The sequence below is a fragment of the Trachypithecus francoisi genome, unplaced genomic scaffold, assembly GCF_009764315.1.
Source record: "Trachypithecus francoisi isolate TF-2019V2 unplaced genomic scaffold, Tfra_2.0 Lachesis_group3, whole genome shotgun sequence".
Taxonomy (NCBI): Eukaryota; Metazoa; Chordata; class Mammalia; order Primates; family Cercopithecidae; genus Trachypithecus; species Trachypithecus francoisi.
The window spans coordinates 149932412-149954235 of record NW_022681468.1 but is presented as its reverse complement, the minus strand read 5'-3'; the positions used below and the strand labels follow the sequence as shown (position 1 = coordinate 149954235).

The window sequence follows — 21824 nt, the reverse complement described above, 5'->3', positions numbered from 1 at the left end:
CAGTCCCTACCTCACCGGGACCTCCCCACCCCCAAGGCCGGGGCCGTAGGTGCGTTTAGGAGAGGGAGAGGTCTTCCTCACTGGGCGCTCAACATCTGGCTCCTTGGTGGTAGGAGGGTACCTTGCCCCTCCAGCTCAAGAGTCAGGAGTAGCACTTCTACCTCCCTATCCCTAGGGAAGAGGGCCCCCGCAGGTGAAGACCAGACTTGTGCACTAGGATCTGCCTGGGGGCAAATAATTTCTGGAGATCCCTTTAAGGAGGGGTGTTCCAATCCCTTTAAGAGGGAGTGGGTCACAGCAAAAGGACTATAAAAGTCCAGCTTTCTTTATTCCCTCACCCCCCGGGGGCTTCCTATGATGGGGGAAGGGGCAAGTGCTGCTGCCGCATTTAATTGTTGCCTTGGTGTCCCTCCCGCAAAGAGCTGTGCTCTTCAGTTCGTCCAGTGGGGCTGAGGAGCCAGGTGGCTCAGTAAGTATTGCGGGGACCTAGACTTCAGGTGCTCTGGGGGTTGGGATGGGGACTGCCCCACTTCCAGGAAAGAAGATGGGACCCGGGCAGGGGTGCAGGGAGGAGAAAGTGGTCACTGCCACCACCGCAGGGACTGCACTGCCGCTGGGGTGCCCTGCCTGGTGCCAGGTGGTTGGATCTCAGGCCAGGTGGTCTTGGGGGACTGCAGCGGGCAGTGGCGGGGAAGTGCTGGGGCTGGGCTGGAGATGACGGAGCAGCCAGTCTGTCCTGGCTGTCAGTCTGGTTGTGTGTGGTGGGGGAGGGGTGCGCCGTGTGTTCTCTCTGGCCCTGGATGTTTTCCTCTCCGGCATCTCCCTCTGAGGCAGTTAACCCTTCCCGATGGGTCTGGAGGTGTCTGGGGAGAGACAGCCCCTGCCTGGTAGCCGCTGGGGGAAGACTCCAGAGACCTGATGGACCCATTCCTCTTTCTAGACCAAGTGCCAAACCCTTTTTTCAGTGGGGGACCTCTGGGCTGCCAAACATACCAGGGAGAGGAAAGGTGATGGGCCCCAGGCGTTGGCACAGCTGCCCAGTGAAGTGGGGTGGGGGCAGCATTCCCTCAGGAAAGGTTACAGGACCGAAGGAAGGAGGAAGAAGTGGAGCCCTTTCCAGCTGTGGAAGGGCTTTGGACTGGGAAAGAAGGAGGCCCAGTTGCAGAGGTCCCTGAAAGTTGGGTGAAGGAGGCTAGAAGAGGCCAAAAGATCCCTTTGGGGAACAGACAGGGTGTAGCCCCTGCCTCTTCTTTGCTGGCTTGTTTTAACAAGCAATAGGGAGGAAGGGCGGACAGAGGTGGCTCAGTGAGCTGGCACAGGAGGAACACGTAGTGCTTTTAGCCAGCCTGTGTCCCCGCACCATAGCCCACTCAGTCAGAGCCTCCTGGGGCAGCAGACACAGTCACCCACACGGGAGGCTCTGAGGAGAGAACTCCTCCAGCGGCCAGGCAGGCACTTGTAGGGTGGGCTGTCATGACTACTCTGCCCCCTCTCCAGTCGGTATTCCTTCCTTTCCCTCCCACCGAGACCCCAGATAAGACAACTGTCCCCTGCTCACCCCAGGGCCCCCTGATGCCAACACCATGAAGACACCCAGTCCTGCCACCTCATCTGCTACCATTTCCTCGGCTGAGCGTGGGCTTCCTGCCACTTGGGTCTCCTTCCCTGCCACCAGGTACGTTCCTCTTCTGACCCTCCCAGCCTCCATCCCTGCCCATTATCAGGCCTGAAGTGGCTGCCAAGGTCAATGCCGCCTGGGCTGCAGACAGGAGCCTGGCCTCTCTTCTGTCTTGGCCTGTAGCATGGCTCTGCTCCCGTGGTCACTACTGCTGTACCCTCCGCCACCACTGCTGTACCCTCCACCACCAATCTCTGACGAGTGGGGGCCACCATGGGGTTAATTTGCCCATGAGACAGACTGGGACAGGGAGAGGGGGAATTCTGTGAGGCGGGGAGTAGGGCTGGCCTGCTGTGTGTTGGGGGGCCGCTCCCGGGAACCTCTGTCCTATCCAGGAAGGGGAGAAATCTTTCAGTGTCCTACTTTTACAGCTTTGGGGGTTTTGCTTTCCCCAAGGGTGGGAGGTGGGAGAAGTGGCAGTGGGAGAACCTGGCCCTTCGAGACATTTCCGTGCCACAGTCTTAGCTTTTAGCTTCCATTCACACACTTTCCCTCCTTGAAATGTGTCCCCCCAAATAGCTAAGACAGTCTGGGCCCCCTGGACAGCTCTGGAGGCAGATGGGGAACTGCTTCTGGGGGAGGTTGTTTCCCAACCATATTGGCTAGCAGCCCTGATTGTCTTAAAAGGCTGCCTGGGTGAGCGCTGGAGTCCCAAGGTCTAGGAAAGGCTGGGCGCTGTGTGTGGTGCAGGAGGAGCCCCTCCGAAGCCCCTGGGCCACACTCCAAGGCTGGGTTTTCCTTGCTTGCCTGGGCAGCCTCAGCACTCCGGGTGCCTCTCTCTGCCCAAGGCGTTCCTGGGGCCCAGCCCCTCCCTGGGCTGCTCCAGCGCTCTGGTGACTTGACACTACCCTTTCTGCCGCTGCTCCTTTTACCTCCTAAAGCTCCCCTCCCCCGCCTGAATTGGGAATGAGGCTTTGTTCAGGGGTGAACTCAGCATTTCTCAAGAACCTACTGTGTGCATATCCCGGGCTTAGTGAAGTGAAGTCCTAGGCGGGCTCTGGCACCACCAGGTGCCCAAGACACAGTTCCTTCCCGCACCTAACAGGGACTTCCCATCTCTCTCTGTGACCTCAGCCCGCTGTGCCCACCCACCCCACTGACCCCGCGAGCGTGCTCGGGCTTGGGAAGGCACGTCTGTGGGGTGAGAGACGGAGCCACAGCATTCGGTGACTAGGGGGAAGCCAGGTAAGTGTCTACACTTGGTTCTCCCATAGCTTGGGGACGCGAGGGAGGGAGTCCAGCCGCTCCTGTCAAGCTGCCCGCCCCTTTCTCCCTCCCCCGGAGAGCTCTGATGTTCCCCGCGGTGGTGGAAGAGGGTGTGTGGGTGTCAAGGACTCACAGACCAGGCTCTGCTGTCAGCTGGAAATGGATGAGGGCTCCACACTCTGCTTCTGAAGAGGGTGAATTAGAAGCTGGGGTTGGGGGCGGTAGGTGAAGGGCAGAAAGAGGAAAAAGAGATGCGGGTGAGGGGTTACCAAGCCAGGACCGACCTTGCTGGAAAGGAAAGGAGACGTGGCAGGCAGGGAAGTCGGAAAGATGAGGCAAGGGCGGGAGGGGCTTCTCAGCAGTCGGGGCCCTTTTGCAGGAGTCTGGGGCCCTTTCTGCAGGAAAGGGGGGTTGTTCTCGCTTCATTTTCGGCTGGTCTTCCCGAAGCTTTGCCCTGGGGGCAGCAGCCTCCGGAGAGGGTGGGGTGTTCCTCGGCCCACAATTTTCTCCCGCGCGTGCTGGGGAGGATATGGGGGAAAGGCGATGTGGAGTGGTGATGGCCAGGGCGGAGGTAGATATTTTTCCGGGGGGCTAGCAGCTGGGGGATTGGGGTCGAGTCACCGTGGGATACGGGCTCAGGTTCTGAAGACTAAGAGAAAAATCCAAGAAGCCGGCAAAGAAAATCACCCCTTGCCACCACCCTTGGCACCGCACCCCTCCCCCCAGGCCCCACCACTCCCCGCACCGCCTCCCCCGGCCGCCTCGTGCTGCCCCCTGCGTTGGGACGACCGACCCACGGTTCTGATTGGTCGGAGACCGGGAGGGGGAGCCGAGGGCCGGATTGGCTGGCGGAGCCAGCGCAGGGCGGGGCGGCTGATTGGCGGAGCTGGCCGAGGGGCGCGCTGCTGATTGGCTGGGGACGAGGAAGCAGGAAGGAGGGCGGCGGAGGCTCTGCTCTCGGGGAGTTTGTGGGGGAACCGCGAGCGGCGTAGCGGATCCCGGAGCCCGGCCCCCGCCGCCCGCCCGTCCGGCTGCCTGCCCCGCCCGTCCGGCCTCCGCCGTCCGCCCGCCCCGGCCAGGCGCGCCCGCCCCCCCCGACGGCCCCGCCCGGCCGCGGTCCCCGCTCCGCCCGCCCGGCCCCGGCCCCCAGGAGGAGGCGCTGACGCAGCAGCGTGGAGCCCGGGAATTGAGCGCCCCCGGGGGGTTCCAGCCGCCGGATTCCAGCCCGGCCGGGGCCTGCGGGCGCCCAGAGCCGCGCCGTCCGCGCCGCCCGTTCTGGTGAGTCAGGGGCCGGGGTCGAGGAGGGGGAAGGGGCGAGCTGGAGGGAGGGAGCTAGCGAGGTAGGCAGAGGAGCGAAGGGGGAGAGGACCGGCCGCCCGTCAGCGCGCCCCACCGAGCGCGCCGCGCCACCGCCCCCGCCAGCCCGGGAAGGGACGGACGGACGGACGGACGACGCGAAGCAGGTGCGGCCGCCCGCCAGCTCGCGCCACCTCCCTCCCCTGGGTCCGGCACCACGGTCCCGCCATCGGGGAACGCGGTGCGCCTCGAGGTGACAGCCCCCGGGGGCAGCCTGCCTTGCAGGCCGGGGGCGGGGTGGGTGGCGGCCGCAGGGTGGCAGCTCGGCCGGGCGGCGGCGGCGCGGGCGTCCCGAGCTGCGGAGGGCGGGAGGACGCCGGTCTTTCCTCGCAGCCCCAGAGCCGGCTCGCCTCCGAGTGCGCGGGCGGCGAGGCCCCCGCCGCGCCCCCTCCCCCCATCGCGGTCCCCGAGGCAAGGGGCCGCGGCCGGGGGCGGCGCCGCGGGATCGCACGCTCAGGGTGGGGGGCGCCCTCCCGCGCTGGGAGCTGACCGGTTATTGCTGGATGGGGGGCGGGAGATGAGGGCCGCGCCGGGCCGGGGGCGGCGCGGGGGGGTAGTATAGACCCGACTCTATCGGGCTGAGAGGAAGGGAGGCGCCGAAGACGGAAGGGGACCGGTTCGAAAAGCGAGTGTGGGCCGCGGGAGGCCCTGCGGGGACCTTGCGGGGCGGCGGCCGAGTCCGAGGTGGGGCGGGGGAAATCGAAGTTGTCAGACCGCCTCCAAGTGACAGCGGGACCCCGTGCTCGCGGCCCGGCCTGGTCTTGCCCTGCTCGCTCCACCGCCTCTCCTCCCGGGCTGGGGGCCGGGTCAGGTCGGGCCCGAGGGGCTCGCTCGGCGGTGAAGCGCTGGACAAAGGCGGCGCCGGAGCGGGCGCAGGTGGTGGCGTCGGGGAGGGGAGCGGGTCCGAGGCACCCACTCCGAGGGGCGGGCGACGGGGCCGGACTCTGCCCCGGGGACTGCGGGGGCCGGGGCGCCCGCCGGGAGGAGCTGCGGCACTGGCTCGCCGCTCTAGCCGCTCGCTGTTGGCCTTGAGGCTCTGGGAAGTGGGGTCTACTCACCGGGGGCCGAGGGGCACGAGTGGGGGTGTATGCTCTTGATGTGTCCTGACTGGTGGCGACCGGATTGCTACTCACCGAGGCGACAGACCTGGTGAGCCGCTCTAGAGCCTGTCAAGAATGAGGGGTTTTTCAGCAGGCAGAGTCTGCCTACAGGCAGAAGTCTAACCCCACCTGGGACGTCTCCTAGTCGCCCATCGTCGACAGTGTTAGAAGTGCAGAAGACTAATTGGATTCGGACAGGAGACACCCCTCAGTGGGCTCCCGCCAGCCCTCCACAGCTGCCTCCAGCACTTTTCCTTAGCCACGAAGGTACCCACTTAGAGAAATGAGAAGCTGAGTTTATAAATCCAGGCAGGAATTTAATAATGAAATAAAAAGGTTTCCAGTCCTTTTACTTTGTGCCACCTGAGACTTTCCTCCCTATGCTCTTCACCTCGCTGTCTGCCTCAGAAAAAGGAGAAAAAGGGCCTAGAGGGACCACATGTCTTGGAGGGACACCACTGTCCTTGGCCAGCTTGGAGGACGCTTAGGAACCGCTGGCTTAAGCTGTGAGTGCCTCCAACTCCACCAGTGACCAGCTGTGAGCTGGATGTTGTTTACCTTCTTGTAAAAACTCATTCAGAGCTCCCATGTCTCCCGTGTGAACCCCACACCCAAAAGAAGAGTTGGGATCCTAAGGACAGGGAAACTCAGGCTGTTTTAGAATGTGGATTTTGCTGAGAATCTGAGTTCGAGTCCCACCTCAGGTAGGCCTGGTTGGACGCCGCTCTCCACTGTGGTTGACTGTAATCCCATCTGAGAAAGCTGCTTGTCTGTCTTGTCAGAGGGGTAGCATGGGCATGGGAGTTTATTGATGGCTACCCCCCATGGACCTCCCGAGAATGGTCTAGACCCCATCCTGGATGGAGCTGAGGCATATGGGAAAGGGAGGTATTACCTCACTCAGGAGGCTAAAGTTTGTTCTGAGATAATTTAATTGTGTGTCTAAAATCCAGACAGTGATGATGAATCTCAAGGCCTTTGTGCCTCCTGTGAGGCTACACGGTATGTGATTTCTTTTAGTGGCAGTCAGAAGGGGATGACCTGGTCTGGCCACTGGAATATGAAGGGGAGTTGCCCAAATAGCATTTCCCTCTTTGGTGGGGCTCTTACCTGGCAGGAGACTCATGGGTGTCAGATCTGGGGTTAAGGAGGGTTTGCTCCAGAGAGTTTAGCCAGTGATTAGGTTCTTTTTGATATCTCCCTCTCTTTCTCCCTTTCTGTTGCCCTCCTGTCCCCATGTCAGGCCTGTGTTGTTGTTAGAACCTCCCTTTCCCTCCTGATTCCTTTGGCCCTTCTGATCCAGTCTGTATGCAACTACCAGGTCATTCTTCCTAAAACACCTCTTCCCCGTGTCACTCTCCTTCTCACAAACTTGCAATGGCTCCCCGTTCCCTGCAGTCTGACCCTAGACAGTGTCCCCTTCACCTCTTCCCTAGCCATACCAAGGACATTTTTTCTTCCTGCGTCTTCACTCTTGCCACTCCCCTTCCTTTACTTCCACTTGAATCCCACTTGTTCTGAGTCTGGTTGTTGCTTAGGCCACTCCAGGCCAACACAGTCATCTGCGCCTGAGCTCATGACTGTGGATTTTCTAACGTGGTATCCTCTTGAGTGGTTTTGTAGGTTGGAAGTTTCTTTCTTTTTTTTTTTTTTTTTTTTTTTTTTTTGAGACGGAGTCTCACTCTGTCACCCAGGCTGGAGTGCTGTGGCCGGATCTCAGCTCACTGCAAGCTCCGCCTCCTGGGTTCACGCAGTTCTCCTGCCTCAGCCTCCCGGGTAGCTGGGACTACAGGCGCCCGCCACCTCGCCCGGCTAGTTTTTTGTAGTTTTTTTTAGTAGAGACGGGATTTCACCGTGTTAGCCAGGATGGAGAAGTTTCTTAAGGACAGGAACAATATGAGTGTTAAACCTGTGTGTTTGTGTGTGTGTGTGTGTGTGTGTGTGTGTGTGAATATTCTGGTATTTCTTGTACAGTGCTGTGCACATCATTTTTGTTGAGTGTTGAGTGAATAAATGTGGTTTGTTGCTGAGTTAGGCAGGAACAAGGAGGAGACCTTCCTTTCACCTTCTCCAGAAATGCTCATATTGGAGTCCTTGGAGGATTCCAGCCCTTTCTGTCAAAGGCATATGGATAGGGCATGTTTGGGGTGCTGTAAATGCTGTTTCTGATATTTCTGCTGGTGAAGAGTCCTATGGATTGCTTATGTGATACCATATAGACATTGGAAAAGGGCTGTAATCCTGTTTTCCTCCTACCTCACCGGACCACCATTCTTTTTACTCAGCTTTGCTGCTCTTATGCAGTTTTCCTTGTTCATGCTAAATGAATCCATATGTTTTATCTCTTCTCAAACTGGGTGCAAATGAGGGAGAAAACACGATTCTGAGCACAGAAAAGACAAATACTCCTGGGTCTGGCCCATAGATGGGACTTTTGGGGCTGGTTTGGAAGAGGTGTTTATGGGGGCATCACCAACATAAGAGGCGCAATCAGCCGCACATTGGACCCCTCATAAAGGAAAGCTGCAATCCCTGCTCCCTCAGGCTTCTGTTTTTGTTCACCATCAACCGTGGACCATGGGGGAAACGGGAAAGAGGACTGGTGACTGGTTAGAGGCTAGATAGTGAAAAAATATATTCTGCATCCATCCCCTTTCCCCCAAACCTCCCTTTTATGCCCCAGTTTGATGATTAATGGACCAGCATTTCCCTTCTACGCGGGAAGGCCACCCCTCACAGTTGCCATGGCAATGCAGACCGCTCCCCTGTCAATTAAAAAAAAAAAATCCCTACTACTTCTCTCCTCTTTCTACTGTAGCAGGAGAAAAGCCACCTCAGAATGCATCTCCTGGGCTCTCAGCTCCTCAGCTGTGTTTGCTGTGTGTCCTAGAACACAGTCCTTCCTCTCTTTCTGGGGATTGCCTGAGTTTCTTCACTCTGAGCAAATTGTGCACCTTCTCGAGCCAGCAGCCCCTGGAACACTTCTATCAAGAAACAGAGAAAATTTCTGTTTATTTATTCATCCCCAGTGCAAATTAAAAACCAGAGAGAGCTCCTTTTGGGTTAAAACAAAAAAACAAAAAAAAAACCCTTTCACACCTTGTCTGGTTAGAGGTATAAGTTGGGGGACATTTCACATCCAGAAGGGAAGTTAGAGTAAACCTGGAAGGAATTCAGCCTCCTAGCATACATGCTTCAAATTGGAGTTCTATGGGGAATTTTCAAAATTATTTTCATTCCTCCTCATCTCTCTGTTCCAGCATCCAGGAAGACTTGTGTGTTTTCATTTTATCTGTTCTTATTCCTCTTGGCCTTGCTCCGGCAACATCTGGCCTCAGCACCCTGTCGCAAGGTGAGTCATTAAGGAGAAAAAAAACCTTAAGGAAAAAAAGTCTCTGGAGTTGGGAAGTAGCCTGTGTTGAACTAAGGCTGCCAGGCGAAGCTGCCGACTTTATGGAGCATTATACGAACAGCCCTGACATTAAAGGGCCTCCTTTTTATGAATGGGTTGTGAAGAATGTAAATAAAGCAGCATCTCTCAATGGGGAAGCATTTTACATAAGCAGTACTACCCCGACCCAAGTATTTATGGGAATTTGCTAGCACAGTCTGGCAAGGCTCACTTCCTTTGTGAACTTGCCATTGTGCTGGGGACTTTGGAGGGACAAGGAAAGTGTGCTTTGGTTCTGAGGGCAGCCCTAGCACTCCCGCTCTGCAGGTTTCCTGGCCTTGACTTGATGGACCAGCTCATGGCTGGAAATGCCTGTTAACCCTGAAGTGACAGAAAATACCATGTGTAGTCAAGAGCTCATGATAATTAGAGGTAGAGGCTCCTCATCCTGGGGTCCGGAGATTGTGTATCTCCTGACACATCATGCTACTTAGACCTCCGCCGGACAGAGGACAGGGAGGTCTTGGATGATGAAATCTTGCCCGGTTTTATGGGAGGCACCTAACTGGTGTAAAATAGGCTGGTTTGAATTTCAGCTCCTTTATGTTCCCCTGCCCACCTCCTGGTACTGCCACTAATGAGCAGTAAAATGGCTAAAAAGGAGGAGGAGGAAGAGTACCAGCAGCAGTGAAGCTGCAGATGGTCTGCTCAGGGCCAGACAGCCTGATAAGCACCCTCACTTCCACTGAGCACTGGCCCAGCCCTGGGGTTCCAACAGGGGTGTTGGTGTCCTGCCCCAGGTGACTTTGTCAGCAGGCCCTGGAGTACAGTCACCTCCAGGACGTGGTGTTGTCTTTCTGTAGGTGGGAGTGGGACCATCAGATTTCATTTTTCCCAGTGGGAAACGCCTGCAAGAATGGTTATTCACTTGACTCAGTGTTCCCCCCACACAAAAAAATAACATTGTCTTTAAGATCCTCTGCAGGCCCAGTCCACCAGGAGAAAAAAATGGGTATGTCTCTCAGCCTCGCTAATTTGAATTGAGAACTTACTTCCAAGCACTATGACCAAGTTAACTGAATGAAAAAAGCAAGTGACTTTTCTTAGTCAGTATTATCCATGTCAGGCAGGAACTTAGGTCTCAATATTTTTGCTTGCATGTGTTCCTTTTCCAGTGGGTTTGGGGAAAAGAGGTGCTTTGACCTCCTGTCCTTGGATAAGGAGAATGGAACCTGTCTTTCTGCCATTCTCTTGACCCCAGGGATCTCACCAGGAGAGGTGCTGATGACTCCTGCTTTTGTTCCATCTCCATTGCCTTTTAGGACTCCTGGCCTCCATGGGTGGAGCTTTTTCAGCTTCCTGCGTGCAATGGAGAGGGGTAGCCCACACAGACCCTTCTCCAACTCTGGTTCCCTGTCCACAATGTTTAGGAATAATTGTTAATCACATTCTCATGTGGCCAGGTGGTTTAGAGGTCAATTACTGTTTTTTAGAGGACCTATGTAGAAATCGTGGAAAGGTATTATTAGGGTGCCGCTTGATGCCAGGAGATCCTGACAAGTATGCCAGAAGGAGGGGTGAAGTCACGTTTCCACCATAGTCAGGGCCAGCAGGACCTTCCTCAGTAGCGAGGGGTGTCTCCTGCTTTGTGCCTGGAGGGGTTTCCACATCGGCTAGAATATAAAAACGAATTATAAAAATGATTGAGGCCAGGTGCCGTGGCTCACACCTGTAATCCCAGCACTTTGGGAGGCTGAGGCGGGTGGATCACTTGAGGTCAAGAGTTGAAGACCAGCCTGGCCAACATGCTGAAACCGCGTCTCTATTAAAAATACAAAAATGAGCCGGGTGTGGTAGCATACGCCTGTGATCCCAGCTGCTCAGGAGGCTGAGGCAGGAGAATTGCTTGAACCCAGAGGGCAGAGGTTGCAGATCGTGCCAGTGTAAGACTCTGTTTCCAAATAAATAAATAAATAAAAATAAAAATAAAAAGGATTGAATAACTGAGAGATGATCTCCAGATAAATTGAAAGGACTTGAATTTATTTGGCCCAGAGAGAGGTAGACAAGGGGCAGTTAATATGTCTTTCCATGTTAAGATGACAGTTTAGAGCGTAATATGTCTTTGCATGTTAAGATGACAGTTTAGAGCGTAATATGTCTTTGCATGTTAAGATGACAGTTTAGAGCGTGATGACCAGTTTTTAGTCTTCATTGCGGTCTGGACTGGAGGAAGGGAATTTCACCTGAGTCAAGAGATACGGATAGATGCCTGGTTGGGGGTTACCTTTTTCTGGATTTATTGTAAAATCAGGACAATGTATCCTTGAAGCTCTCTCATTTATTCATGTATTTATTTAGCCCTGACTTCTTAGCATCTCACCTTTTTCTAGGATATGAAACGTTTGTTTCGGCCGGGCGCAGTGACTTACGCCTGTAATCCCAGCACTTTGGGAGGCCAGGACAGGTAGATCACGAGGTCAGGAGATTGAGACCAGCCTGGCCAACATGGTGAAGCCCCGTCTCTACTAAAAATACAAAAATTAGATGGGCGTGGTGGTGTGTGCCTGTAGTCCCAGCTACTCAGGAGGCTGAGGCAGGAGAATCGCTTGAACCTAGGAGGTGGAAGTTGCAGTGAGCTAAGATTGTGCCTCTGCACTCCAGCCTGGATGACAGAGCAAGACTCCATCTCAAAAAAAAAAAAAAATTCTTTCAAAAAAATTTTTTTTTAATTATATTTATGTTCTAGCCCATAGATGCCATTTAATTGGAGTACATCTTCGGTTCCTCTGTGGTAGGAAAACTAATGTGTGGTAATGCCAATAATTAAAGCACAGAAAAATAAAACTGAATGTGCAAATTATCTTGCATCTTGGTCTGTGATCCAGCAGCTGTCCTGTGATGCCCTAAGTAGAGGCGGCATGTCGCAGTGCAGGAAGTGTGGACCTTGGTGTAGACACCGGGATGGCTCGCCTCAATCCTGGGAGGATTTTAGCAACATTTTTTTTTTTTTTTTTTTAAGAACCAGCTTTGTCACCCAGTCCGGATTGCAGTGGCATGATCATGGTTCACTACAGCCTCCACCTACCAGGCTCAAGCAATCCTCCCACCTCAGACTCCTAAGTAACTGGAGCTACAGGCACGCACCACCGTGCCCAACTAATTTTTTATTTTTGTAGAGATAGGGTCTCGCTGTATTGCCCAGGCTGGTCTCTTAACTCTGGCCTCCCACAGCACTGGGATTATAGGTTACAGGTGTGAGCCACCACTCCCACCCAGCATCGGTGATCTACCCGCCTCGGCCTCCCAAAGTGCTGGGATTACAGGCTTGAGCACCGCACCGGGCCTTTTAACTCTTTGTAACTGTTTTTTTTCCTTGTTAGGATGAAATGGTAACAACTAGCTCATAAGGCTGTTGTGAAGGTAAATGAGATAGTGAATGTAGTGTGCTTAGGACCTTCCCAGGAGCATAGTGAGTGCTTGACAAACGTTGACCATCCTTTTACAGTAGACACCTCTGCAGTGAATCAGAAATTTCCAACCCTGCACACTTAGGGCGTCTGGGGACTGATAATGCTAACTTTAACTTCAGTTCTTTGCTCCTGATTTCACCTACCTGTGACATTCTTTGTCTTGATACAAGTGTCTGTAGTACTGCATTCACTTGCTTAATGGTTTAGGGGCAGCCAGTGGAATGCTTTCCTGAGGTAGCTGGGCAACTTGGGAGAGAGAAGAAAGAGGATAAGGCCAGGCATAGTGGCTCATGCCTGTAATCCCAGCACTTTGGGAGGCTGAGGTGGGAGGATCACTTGAGGCTAGGACTTTGAGACCAGCCTGGGCAACATAGTGAGACCTTGTCTCTACAAAAATAAAAATAAATTAAAAACTAGCCAGGCATGGTGGTGTGGGCCTGTAGTTCCAACTACTCGGGAGGCTGAGGTAGGAGGATTATTTGAGCCCAGGGATTTGAGGCTACAGTGAGCTGTAATTGTGCCACTGCACTACTACAGCCTGGGTGACAGCAAGATCCTGTCTCAAAAAAAAAAAAAAAAAAGGAAGAAAATGAAAAAGGGTGGTAATGAAGGAGGGTTGTGCCGTGAAAATACAAGAGATTTCCTATTGTAACCTTGTTGCACTGTGGATTAAATTGAAGATGCACAGTGGACTCCTGGGATGGAGAAGAGTTTTGAGGTCAGAGGGCTCATGTCTTGGGCCTCAAGTGGTACTCTAAGTCTAGGATAAAGGTGTTATACAGGGTGGGGCAGGTGGACAGCCAGATCTTCATTTCTTCTTCTTAAGCTCTCATTAAGTCATGTGGGTGGGATTTACTGTTAAGAAAGGCAGGGCCTGCCTGCCCCCATAGGGCTGGCATCCTATTGGAGGTGGCACTAGCCATTTAACTAGTTAGGTGAGTGATATTTGGGTAGGGTGCCCATAACTCTGATAGGATCTGCCGTGCGATTCTGCTCCTGCTAGTGGAATGTGGGGGAGGCCTGGTCTTGGATCTTGTTCCTCACAGCTGGTTCTTTCAGGAGGTTAATGCTCTGCTGGGGAGGCTGGAGGCACAGCTCCATCTTGGCCTGGCTGGCTAGTTTCTGTTCAGGACTGGAGCTAGCACCTGTAGTCTTGGCAAGCCATTTTAGAAATCTAAGTTGTTGGTTCATGGATTATCCTGGTGGTTGAACCAACACATGGTCTTTGCCATTCCTGGGCAGGTGCTTGGAGAAGGTTGGTGAGCCGTTCATGTTTTTTGAAGAATGGTGCATCAGTAGCACAAGGTGTCCCTTGGTTCTGCTGAGGCCCACTGCTGTGCTTTGGGGTGCCCTGTCCCCTGTTTTATTCCCATTTTATTCCTCCTACATTGTTAGCTGCTCAGAGCAAATGGATCTTGCTGCAGGTGTAGGTTTGCCTCTGGCTGATCCTGGGCAGTGTGGCATCTAGATGGGAGGGTCTGAGGGAGCCTTAGCCCAGAGTTAAGGGGGTGCCCCCCAACCCCTGCCTGGAGTCATCCTACATGGAGCCAGTAGGGGTGAGTTTGGGAAAAGTTGCATTTGTTTCCTGCTTTAAGACTTCAGCTTTCCAGGCCGGGCGCCATGGCTCACGCCTGTAATCCCAGCACTTTGGGAGGCCGAGACGGGCGGATCACGAGGTCAGGAGATGGAGACCATCCTGGCTAACACGGTGAAACCCAGTCTCTACTAAAAATACAAAAATTAGCCGGTCGCGGTAGCGGGCACCTGTAGTCCCAGCTACACGGGAGGCTGAGGCAGGAGAATGGCTTGCACCTGGGAGGCGGAGCTTGCAGTGAGTGGAGATCGCGCCACTGCACTCCAGCCTGGGCGACAGAGTGAGACTCCATCTCAAAAAAAAAAAAAAAAGACTTCAGCTTTCGGGCCGGGCACAGTGGTTTCACACTTGTAATCCACACTTGTAATCCTAACACTTTGGGAAGCTGAAGCAGGCAGATCACTTGAGGTCAGGAGTTCGAGACCAGCCTGGCCAACATGGTGAAAACCTGTCTCTGCTAAAAATACAAAAATTAGCTGGCTGTGGTGGCGAGCGACTGTAATCCCAGCTACTTGGGAGGCTGAGGCAGGAGAATCACTTGAACCCAGGAGGCGGAGGTTACAATGAGCTGAGATCGCACCATTGCCTGGGCAACAAGAGCATAAACTCCGTCTCAAAAAAAAAAGACTTTAGCTTTTGTTTGTCACCCCTTCCTGCATCCAAATATTTATGAAATGAATTTCTCAGAGTGCTGCCCACTCCCTTCTGGGCTTTTGTTCCCACGGTACACGTGGCATAAAGTAGGCCCCTCAGTAAGTGTCTAAATGCCTGGCTCATATGTACCCTCTGAGAAGCTGCCTTGGGGGGAGCCCTCAGCCAAGCTCTGAGCAGTCCATTATAGCCCTTGTCACACTATCTTGTCTTCCTACCAGCCCATGCTCCAACTCTTGAGTCTTTTGCATTTTTTCCAGCACTTAGTCTGGTGCTTGTAGGGGAAAGAGAAAACAAATGAGCTTGTATTGAGAACCTACTGTATTCCAGGAACTCTGCTAGGCACTTTACACGCATTCTTATTTAACTTAATCCTCACAACAACCTTGCTGTGTAGACAAGGAAACCAAGGCTCAGAGTTCAAGCTGTTGACTAAGGCCACGTAGGATTAGCATTGGCATGAAGTGGCTTCCAGCCCCCACATGGATCTCCCCCACATGGGTCTGCTGTGGGGGGCCAGCAAATGTTGGCTGAATGGGCAAAGGTCACAAGAGGTGCTGTGTGCCTGAGAATGAGGGGCAGGCTTAGCTGGGCTAGCACCTGTGGATGCCGGTCTACCTTATGCACACGGGAGTTGTTTATTGGAAAGAAGCTGGGGGAAGGCATATTGCCTAAAGTAGGGACATGTGCCTTTTTTTTTTTTTTTTTTTTTTGTTTTTTTTTGGTTTTTTTGAGGCGGAGTCTTGCTCTGTCGCCCGGTCTGGAGCGCAGTGGCTGGATCTCAGCTCACTGCAAGCTCCGCCTCCCGGGTTTACGCCATTCCCCTGCCTCAGCCTCCCTCGCCCGGCTAGTTTTTGTATTTTTAGTAGAGACGGGGTTTCACCGTATTAGCCAAGATGGTCTCGATCTCCTGACCTCGTGATCCGCCCGTCTCGGCCTCCCAAAGTGCTGGGATTACAGGCTTGAGCCACCGCGCCCGGCCTTCATGTGCCTTTTAAGAAAGCGTCTAAAGACTAGTTTTTTATTGCATGTGATTACCTTCTAATTTGTCAGGTTAAAGTTCGTAAGGCAGAACACTGGTATGATTAAAACACAATGCTCTCTGCCCACTCTCCTCACTCAGGGATCTGTGTGTTATATAGCAACTTCTAGATCTGAAAGGTATACTCTTGTTTCTCTTGACCTCAGCCCCTGCCACCAGACCCGAGGGCAGTGTAAAAGCAAGCCTGTGTCCAGATGGATCAGGCCAGTTCCTTTCAGCTGTACGTCATGCCTCCTGCCCAGGTGGTTTTAGGCTCCCAGTCTGGTTGCAGAATGAATTGAGTGCCTACAGCAAGTGAGGCTGAATGGGCACTGAGGAGGCAGGGCTAGTGGCTGAGGCCTCTGCTCTCTCTGAGGACAGTGCTCCTTGCAGCTGAGACTTCGGCTCTGCATGGGTGCCCGCACTGAAGCCTCATTCAGGTGGCACAGACAGGCAGGACGCACACCCTCTGACCTCACCTTGTGGGTCTAGCCCTGCTGTTAGCATCTGAGGAACCTGGCCTTTCACTGTAGAGTCGAGTGTTTCTCAGAGGCACAGAGCTGCTGCTGTTCAGGGTCTGTTGGGATAGTTTCTGCCCCAGCCCTCTTGCTGAGTTGTAAACTGAACCCCCCACAGTTCACCACACACTGGGCCCTGCAAGGGAAAAGGAGGAGTGTCATCATCATTATCTTTCCTTGGGGTGGGCGCTTAGGGTGTATTTAGTGGAATAGTGGCAGAGCAAAGTTCAGGTGCAAGCTTGGATTTTCAGATTTCTCACTGGGGTAGGTGGAATCTGTCCCAGGCTCCTGCTGTGGGGAATGGCCAGCCAGGGCCAGCTGCCCTCCTCTGTCGGGTTGGAAGGTTGGGGGAAGTTGGCCTGACTGCCTCTACTTACCACCACTCTTACGGAAGACTCTTTTTGGTATATCCATCTTAGATGAGGGATCTGGAGTTTGGAAAAGTTAAATACATTGCTCAGGAGGGACAGAGCATTTAAATTCAGGTCTGCCTGACTCAATGCTTTGGTTCTTTCTGCTTTACCAGCTCTTTTTTTTTTTTTTTTTTTTGAGACGGAGTCTCGCTCTGTCGCCCAGGCTGGAGTACAGTGGCTCAATCTCGGCTCACTGTGAGCTCTGCCTCCCAGGTTCATGCCATTCTCCTGCCTCAGCCTCCCGAGTAGCTGGAACTACAGATGCCCACCACCACACCTGGTTAATTTTTTGTACTTTAGTAAAGACGGGGTTTCACCGCGTTAGCCAGGATGGTCTTGATCTCCTGACCTCATGATCCGCCCGCCTTGGCCTCACAAAGTGCTGGGATTACAGGTGTGAGCCACCACACCCGGCTTACCAGCTCTTTAAGAGATTCAGTAGCTACCAGTTGTGTCTTTACGTCGCTTTACCATAAGAATTTCAGCAGCTTCACCTGTTTCTCCATAAAGTAACAGCAACTAAATTTAAGTGAAAAGGAGCCTGGTTTTGTGCCCTTTCCACTTTTCTTCTCTGATAGAAGATTCAAGAAATTCAGTGCTCATGACAAGTGTTTTATTCCTTTCACGGATGGGGAGGGGTTATTCCAAGAGAGAATGCAGAGGAGGACAATGCTGAACTCAGCTCCAGTTGTGGTTTTAGCTGTAATTGGAAGGAGGTGGCTTCTAATGGGGCAGGGTCCTTTGCAGCCCTCACTCAGATGACCTGGGTCTGCCCTTATCTAAGACTGCCACGATTCCCTCCCTCTCATTAAAAATAAACCGGGCTGGGTCTGATGGCTCATGCCTGTAATCCCAGCACTGTGGGAGGCCAAGGGGGGAGGATTACCTGAGCCCAGGAGTTTGAGACCAGCCTGGACAACATAGTGAGGCCCTCTGCATCCCTCCCCCCCGCAACCTGTCTCTACCAAATTACCTGGGCCATGGTGGCACACGCTTATAGTCTCAGTTACTCGGGAGGCTGAGGTGGAAAGATCACTTGAGTCTGGGAGTTCAAGGCTGCCATGAGCCATGATTGCACCACTGCACTCCAGCCTGAGCAACAAAGCAAGACCCTGTCTCAGACAGCAACAAAAAAGAAAAACCAAAGAAGCCTGAAAAGCAAAATTTAAAGTGCATCCTGAAACCCTCAGGATGGTGTGCGGGGTGCAACCCAGAGCTGGGTAAGTAAGGGGAAAGCAGCAACCACAACTGAGGGCCACTTCCTGCCCTGGGCAGCCCTGCTTGTGGGAGTGATCTGGGCTGTGACCTGCCCTTCCAGGCCCCCACCCTTGTTTCCCCAAAGCAGTGCCAGCACCCCGTGCTCCTCTGGGCCTCTGACTCTCCCTTGAACCTTCAGCCCAGCGCGAAGCACCTTGGTTGTGCTCTGCTGGTGCTGGTAGGGTTGGTGTATGGTGCTGCTGCAGCCTGAGGGCCAGAGCAGGGCATCTGTCTGTCCCTTTCTGCTTCTGTGGAGATGACTACTCCCAGACCCTACTGTGACAGTTTTAACTGGGCCTGGCCTCCCCCTCAGTTTTGAAATCCTGATGCCCCTGAGGTGAAGGTGGCCTGTTTGCTGTCTTTAGAGTACATGTCTGAGGATTTGGGCTTCAACCTGTACTTCTCTGGGTCTTTGGTCTGTATGCCCACCAGCCAACCACTATCCTTCCTGGCAGCTGTATCAGAGCTGGGGACCATCAAACTGGTTTTCTCCAGTGAGAGTTTTCTTTTTTTTTTTTTTTTGGAGACGGGGTCTTGCTCTGTCGCCCAGGCTGGAGTGCAGTGGCCAGATCTCAGCTCACTGCAAGCTCCGCCTCCCGGGTTCACGCCATTCTCCTGCCTCAGCCTCCGGAGTAGCTGGGACTACAGGCGCCCGCCACCTCGCCCGGCTAGTTTTTTTGTATTTTTTTTAGTAGAGACGGGGTTTCACCGTGTTAGCCAGGATGGTCTCGATCTCCTGACCTCGTGATCCACCCGTCTCGGCCTCCCAAAGTGCTGGGATTACAGGCTTGAGCCACCGCGCCCGGCCTCCAGTAAGAGTTTTCTTGACATCTTCTAGTGTCAAGAAAGTGCCCTGGGAATCCCTCCTAGAGACCTTCCCAAGGGGGCATGGACCACTCGTGTCTGGGAGGACACAGCTTCCCAGAGAGGAGGGGATAGTGCTGAGAGAACCCCAGTGTACCTTGTCCCCTAGTAGTGGTTGAAAGTGTCTGGGTGAGCTAGTGCATAAGTGGGAGGGGCAGCAGGAGGATTGGCAGGGCTAGGAGAGGGGAACCAAGCCTACTACTTTGCTGGGATCCCCTCTCCCCAACCAGCCCTGTAGCTGGGCCGTCCCTTGTGGGTTGGAGGGGCCCTGGCAGGCTTGTAGCCCCTCCGCCCAGCTCCACCCCAGGGAAAAAGTTGCAGCCAAGCTTCTTGCTGCTTTGTCTGTCTTCAAAGCATGACTCACACATGCTTTCCCTAGATTGGAGTGCAGCGAGAGGCAGGCAGCAGAGACCCCAGCCTCTCCTTAGGATGCTGAGTGGCTGGACTTTGCACCACAGGAAAACTAGGAGTTGTTTTGTGATGTGCTTTTGATGGCTTTGGGTGTTTTTAGCGAGTGACAGAGGATTTGGCAGATTTTAGGGAGGCTAGCAGGAGGCTGTTCTGCTCGATTTGGAAATGTGACTCGCACCCTGTGATTCAGAGGCTTCCCGGGATGGTCAGCACCCTACCCCCCAGGGGAGCAGTGGATGTCCCTGAGGGACTGGAAAGCTGAATGAGAGGTTAAAGAGCAACATTGGTCCACAGGGAACAGATTCTCAAAGGTTCTGGGCGCAGACTCCTGAAAGTGGAAGCTGTGTAGTCAAGGCACTGACTCCCTTCCCACCTCTCTCTGCTTGGGACCTCTGTGTGTTGAGAGGGGAGGACTGAGTGGGGACAACTATCCCGAGATCAAGGACCGTCTGCCCATGCAGCCAGTCTCCCAGCAAACTAGAGGTCGGGGTGGCCAATCATCCCCCTGCTAAGAACGCTTCCACTAGTCAGGCCTGACTAGGCACCTCCCTGTGCTGTCTTTCCCAACTGCCTTCTCCTCACTTTGTACTTCGCGTCCTTATCCTCAAAGACCACAAGCCCAGGTGATCTCGACCTTGCCTCCCAGCCATTCCTAGGCCCAGCCCCTCTGGTAACTTGGGGCCTGTTGAGGGGCTTTGGCCCCTGCTCAGATGCATGGTCTGTTCACTCATCCATCATCTCCAGGCCTCTTGGGAGTTGGAGAGGGCTGGACCTGGGCTTCCTAGGGAGTACTGATGTGCTTCTGCTGCTTCTCATTGCTTGCTCTTCCACCTCCAGCACAGGGGTGCCTGGATATGAGAGAAGGGCCTGTGGGTTATAAGCAATGGGATGCTTTTTATTTTATTTTATTTTTTTTTGAGACAGAGTCTCGCTCTGTCGCCCAGGCTGGAGTGCAGTGGTGCGATCTTGGCTTACTGCATCCTCCACCTCCCAGGTTCAAGTGATTCTTCTACCTCAGCCTCCCAAGTGGCTGGGTCTACAGGCTCGTGCCACCATGCCCAACTAAATTTTTTTTTTTTTTTGTATTTTTAGTAGAGACGGGGTTTCACCATATTAGCCAGGATGGTCTTGATCTCCTGACGTCGTGATACACCCGCCTGGACCTCCCAAAGTGTGGGGATTACGAGCGTGAGCCACCACGCCCGGCATTGCCAGTAAGCCTGCTGAGCAGACAGGGACGGGTGGTCACCCTGATTACAAGCAGGAAGGAGACTTATGGAACCTAGCAGATGCCTGGGATTTTTTAGGAGCTCTCCGTCTGTGCTTCAGGAATGAATGGATTTGCCTTCTGTGACTCTGTCTTGCCCGGGGTCTGGTCTCTGAGCAGTGGCAAGTCCCCGCACGTGGCCAGAGCAAAGCCTGGCATGCTGCCTCTCCTTTCCAGTTTTCCGTGTCCTTTCTCGGGTGAGGGTTGCCCACGCCACCCTCAGCCTGGTTTTCTGAGAACTCTTTCTCAACTAATGCAGCATGTCTCTGGAGTGGAAGTGTCCAGTGACCCCACCCACTGGCCCAAGGCCATGGGAGCTAACAGGGGAAGATTCAGGAATGCCTGGGAGCCCTCAGGCTTGGGACTTTCAGGGTTAAATCCTGGCCCAGCAGGGACTGCTCTCAGTTCCTCTGTAGAATGAGTGTGAACAACAATAGCAGTGGGGAAATTAAGCTGAAAAGCCCGGGCCTGCTGGGTGGGGATGGGTTGCAGGGGTGCCCGGTGAGGGACAGAACTTGTCTGGCACCTTACTTGCCAGCCCCTGTGCTTTGGGTTGAGTGGTAGGAAGTGAACAGCTCTGCAGTCTCTGACCACCGCCTCCTGCAGTTCTTCATTGCCTTGGCTGTGCCAGCTTCCAGTGCACAGCCAGCTCTGGCCTCTCACTCAGAGCTGGGGCTCAGGCTGCCGCAGGTGTATGTTGGAGTATTTTGCCAAGCAAAGTTAAGGGATGATGCCTGGTCACATGCATTTCCTGTCAGGGGCTTTGGGCTTCCTGAGACTTCCTCTACCTCCTTGCATCCTGCCCCTGCCTACAAAGAGGGAGAACTGAGCACAACTAGCAAGGCAGCGCGTTTGTCTCCTGTGTTAGTGCTTCTCTTTGATACGTTCTTTTCCCAACTCTTTGTGGCCGGCAGGGGTTTAAAGCGGTTTGGCAGGTCTAGTGTGCAGCCCCTGGGTTTTCTCCACCCCCAGGAATATGCTGATCCCGGCCATACTGTTACCCTTGCCCTAGGTACTGGCACCCTTTGGGCTGCTCTTGCCTGGAATTTGAACCGAAGTTCAAATGAAACTTCTCCACCATGGGCCCCTCAAAGCTGAGACCTCTCCACCATGGGCCCCTCAAAGCCAGGCCTTTACCCTTGATAGAGCTTTTCCAGCCAGACCCAGGTTGTGGTGGTCTTGCTTTATGTGCCAGGGGAGGAGTCCTCAGAGACTGAACTTTGCCTTCTTCATGGCTCAGCAGGCAGGTTCCCCATCTCAACTCTTCACTATCTGTCTTCTTATCCTCCTGTGGCCAACCTCAGAAGCCCTGTGTTTGGGGAGGGGGTTGTTAATGCCTTGGTTATACTTCTGAAAGAATAGATGGACTCCTGGCCAAGCACAGCAGCTCACGCCTGTAATCCCAGCACTTTGGGAGGCTGAGGCGGGCATATCACGAGGTCAGGTCATCCTGACTAACATGGTGAAACGCCGTCTCTACTAAAAATACAAAAAAAAATTAGCCGGGTATGGTGGCGGGCACCTGTAGTCCCAGCTACTCAGGAGGCTGAGGCAGGAGAATGGCATGAACCCGGGAGGCGGAGCTTGCAGTGAGCTGAGATCCCACCACTGCACTCCAGCAAGA

The 21824-nt window shown here is 54.0% G+C and overlaps 1 protein-coding gene across 8 annotated transcripts in view; it reads left to right on the top strand.

Moving 5' to 3' along the window:
- The first annotated feature begins 450 nt into the window (after positions 1–450).
- Positions 451–21824, top strand: part of BAHD1 (bromo adjacent homology domain containing 1) — a 31944-nt gene continuing 10570 nt past the window's right edge. For 2 of the 8 annotated variants that reach the window (XM_033190560.1, XM_033190562.1), the window contains exon 1: positions 4025–4162. The gene's annotated coding sequence lies outside the window, so the exon portion shown is untranslated. Of the gene's footprint in view, positions 470–772; positions 1676–2752; positions 2864–3846; positions 4163–4325; positions 4348–8600; positions 8693–21824 lie in introns of those variants that run through there. The other 6 variants (XM_033190556.1, XM_033190561.1, XM_033190557.1 and 3 more) reach the window with 6 other exon arrangements.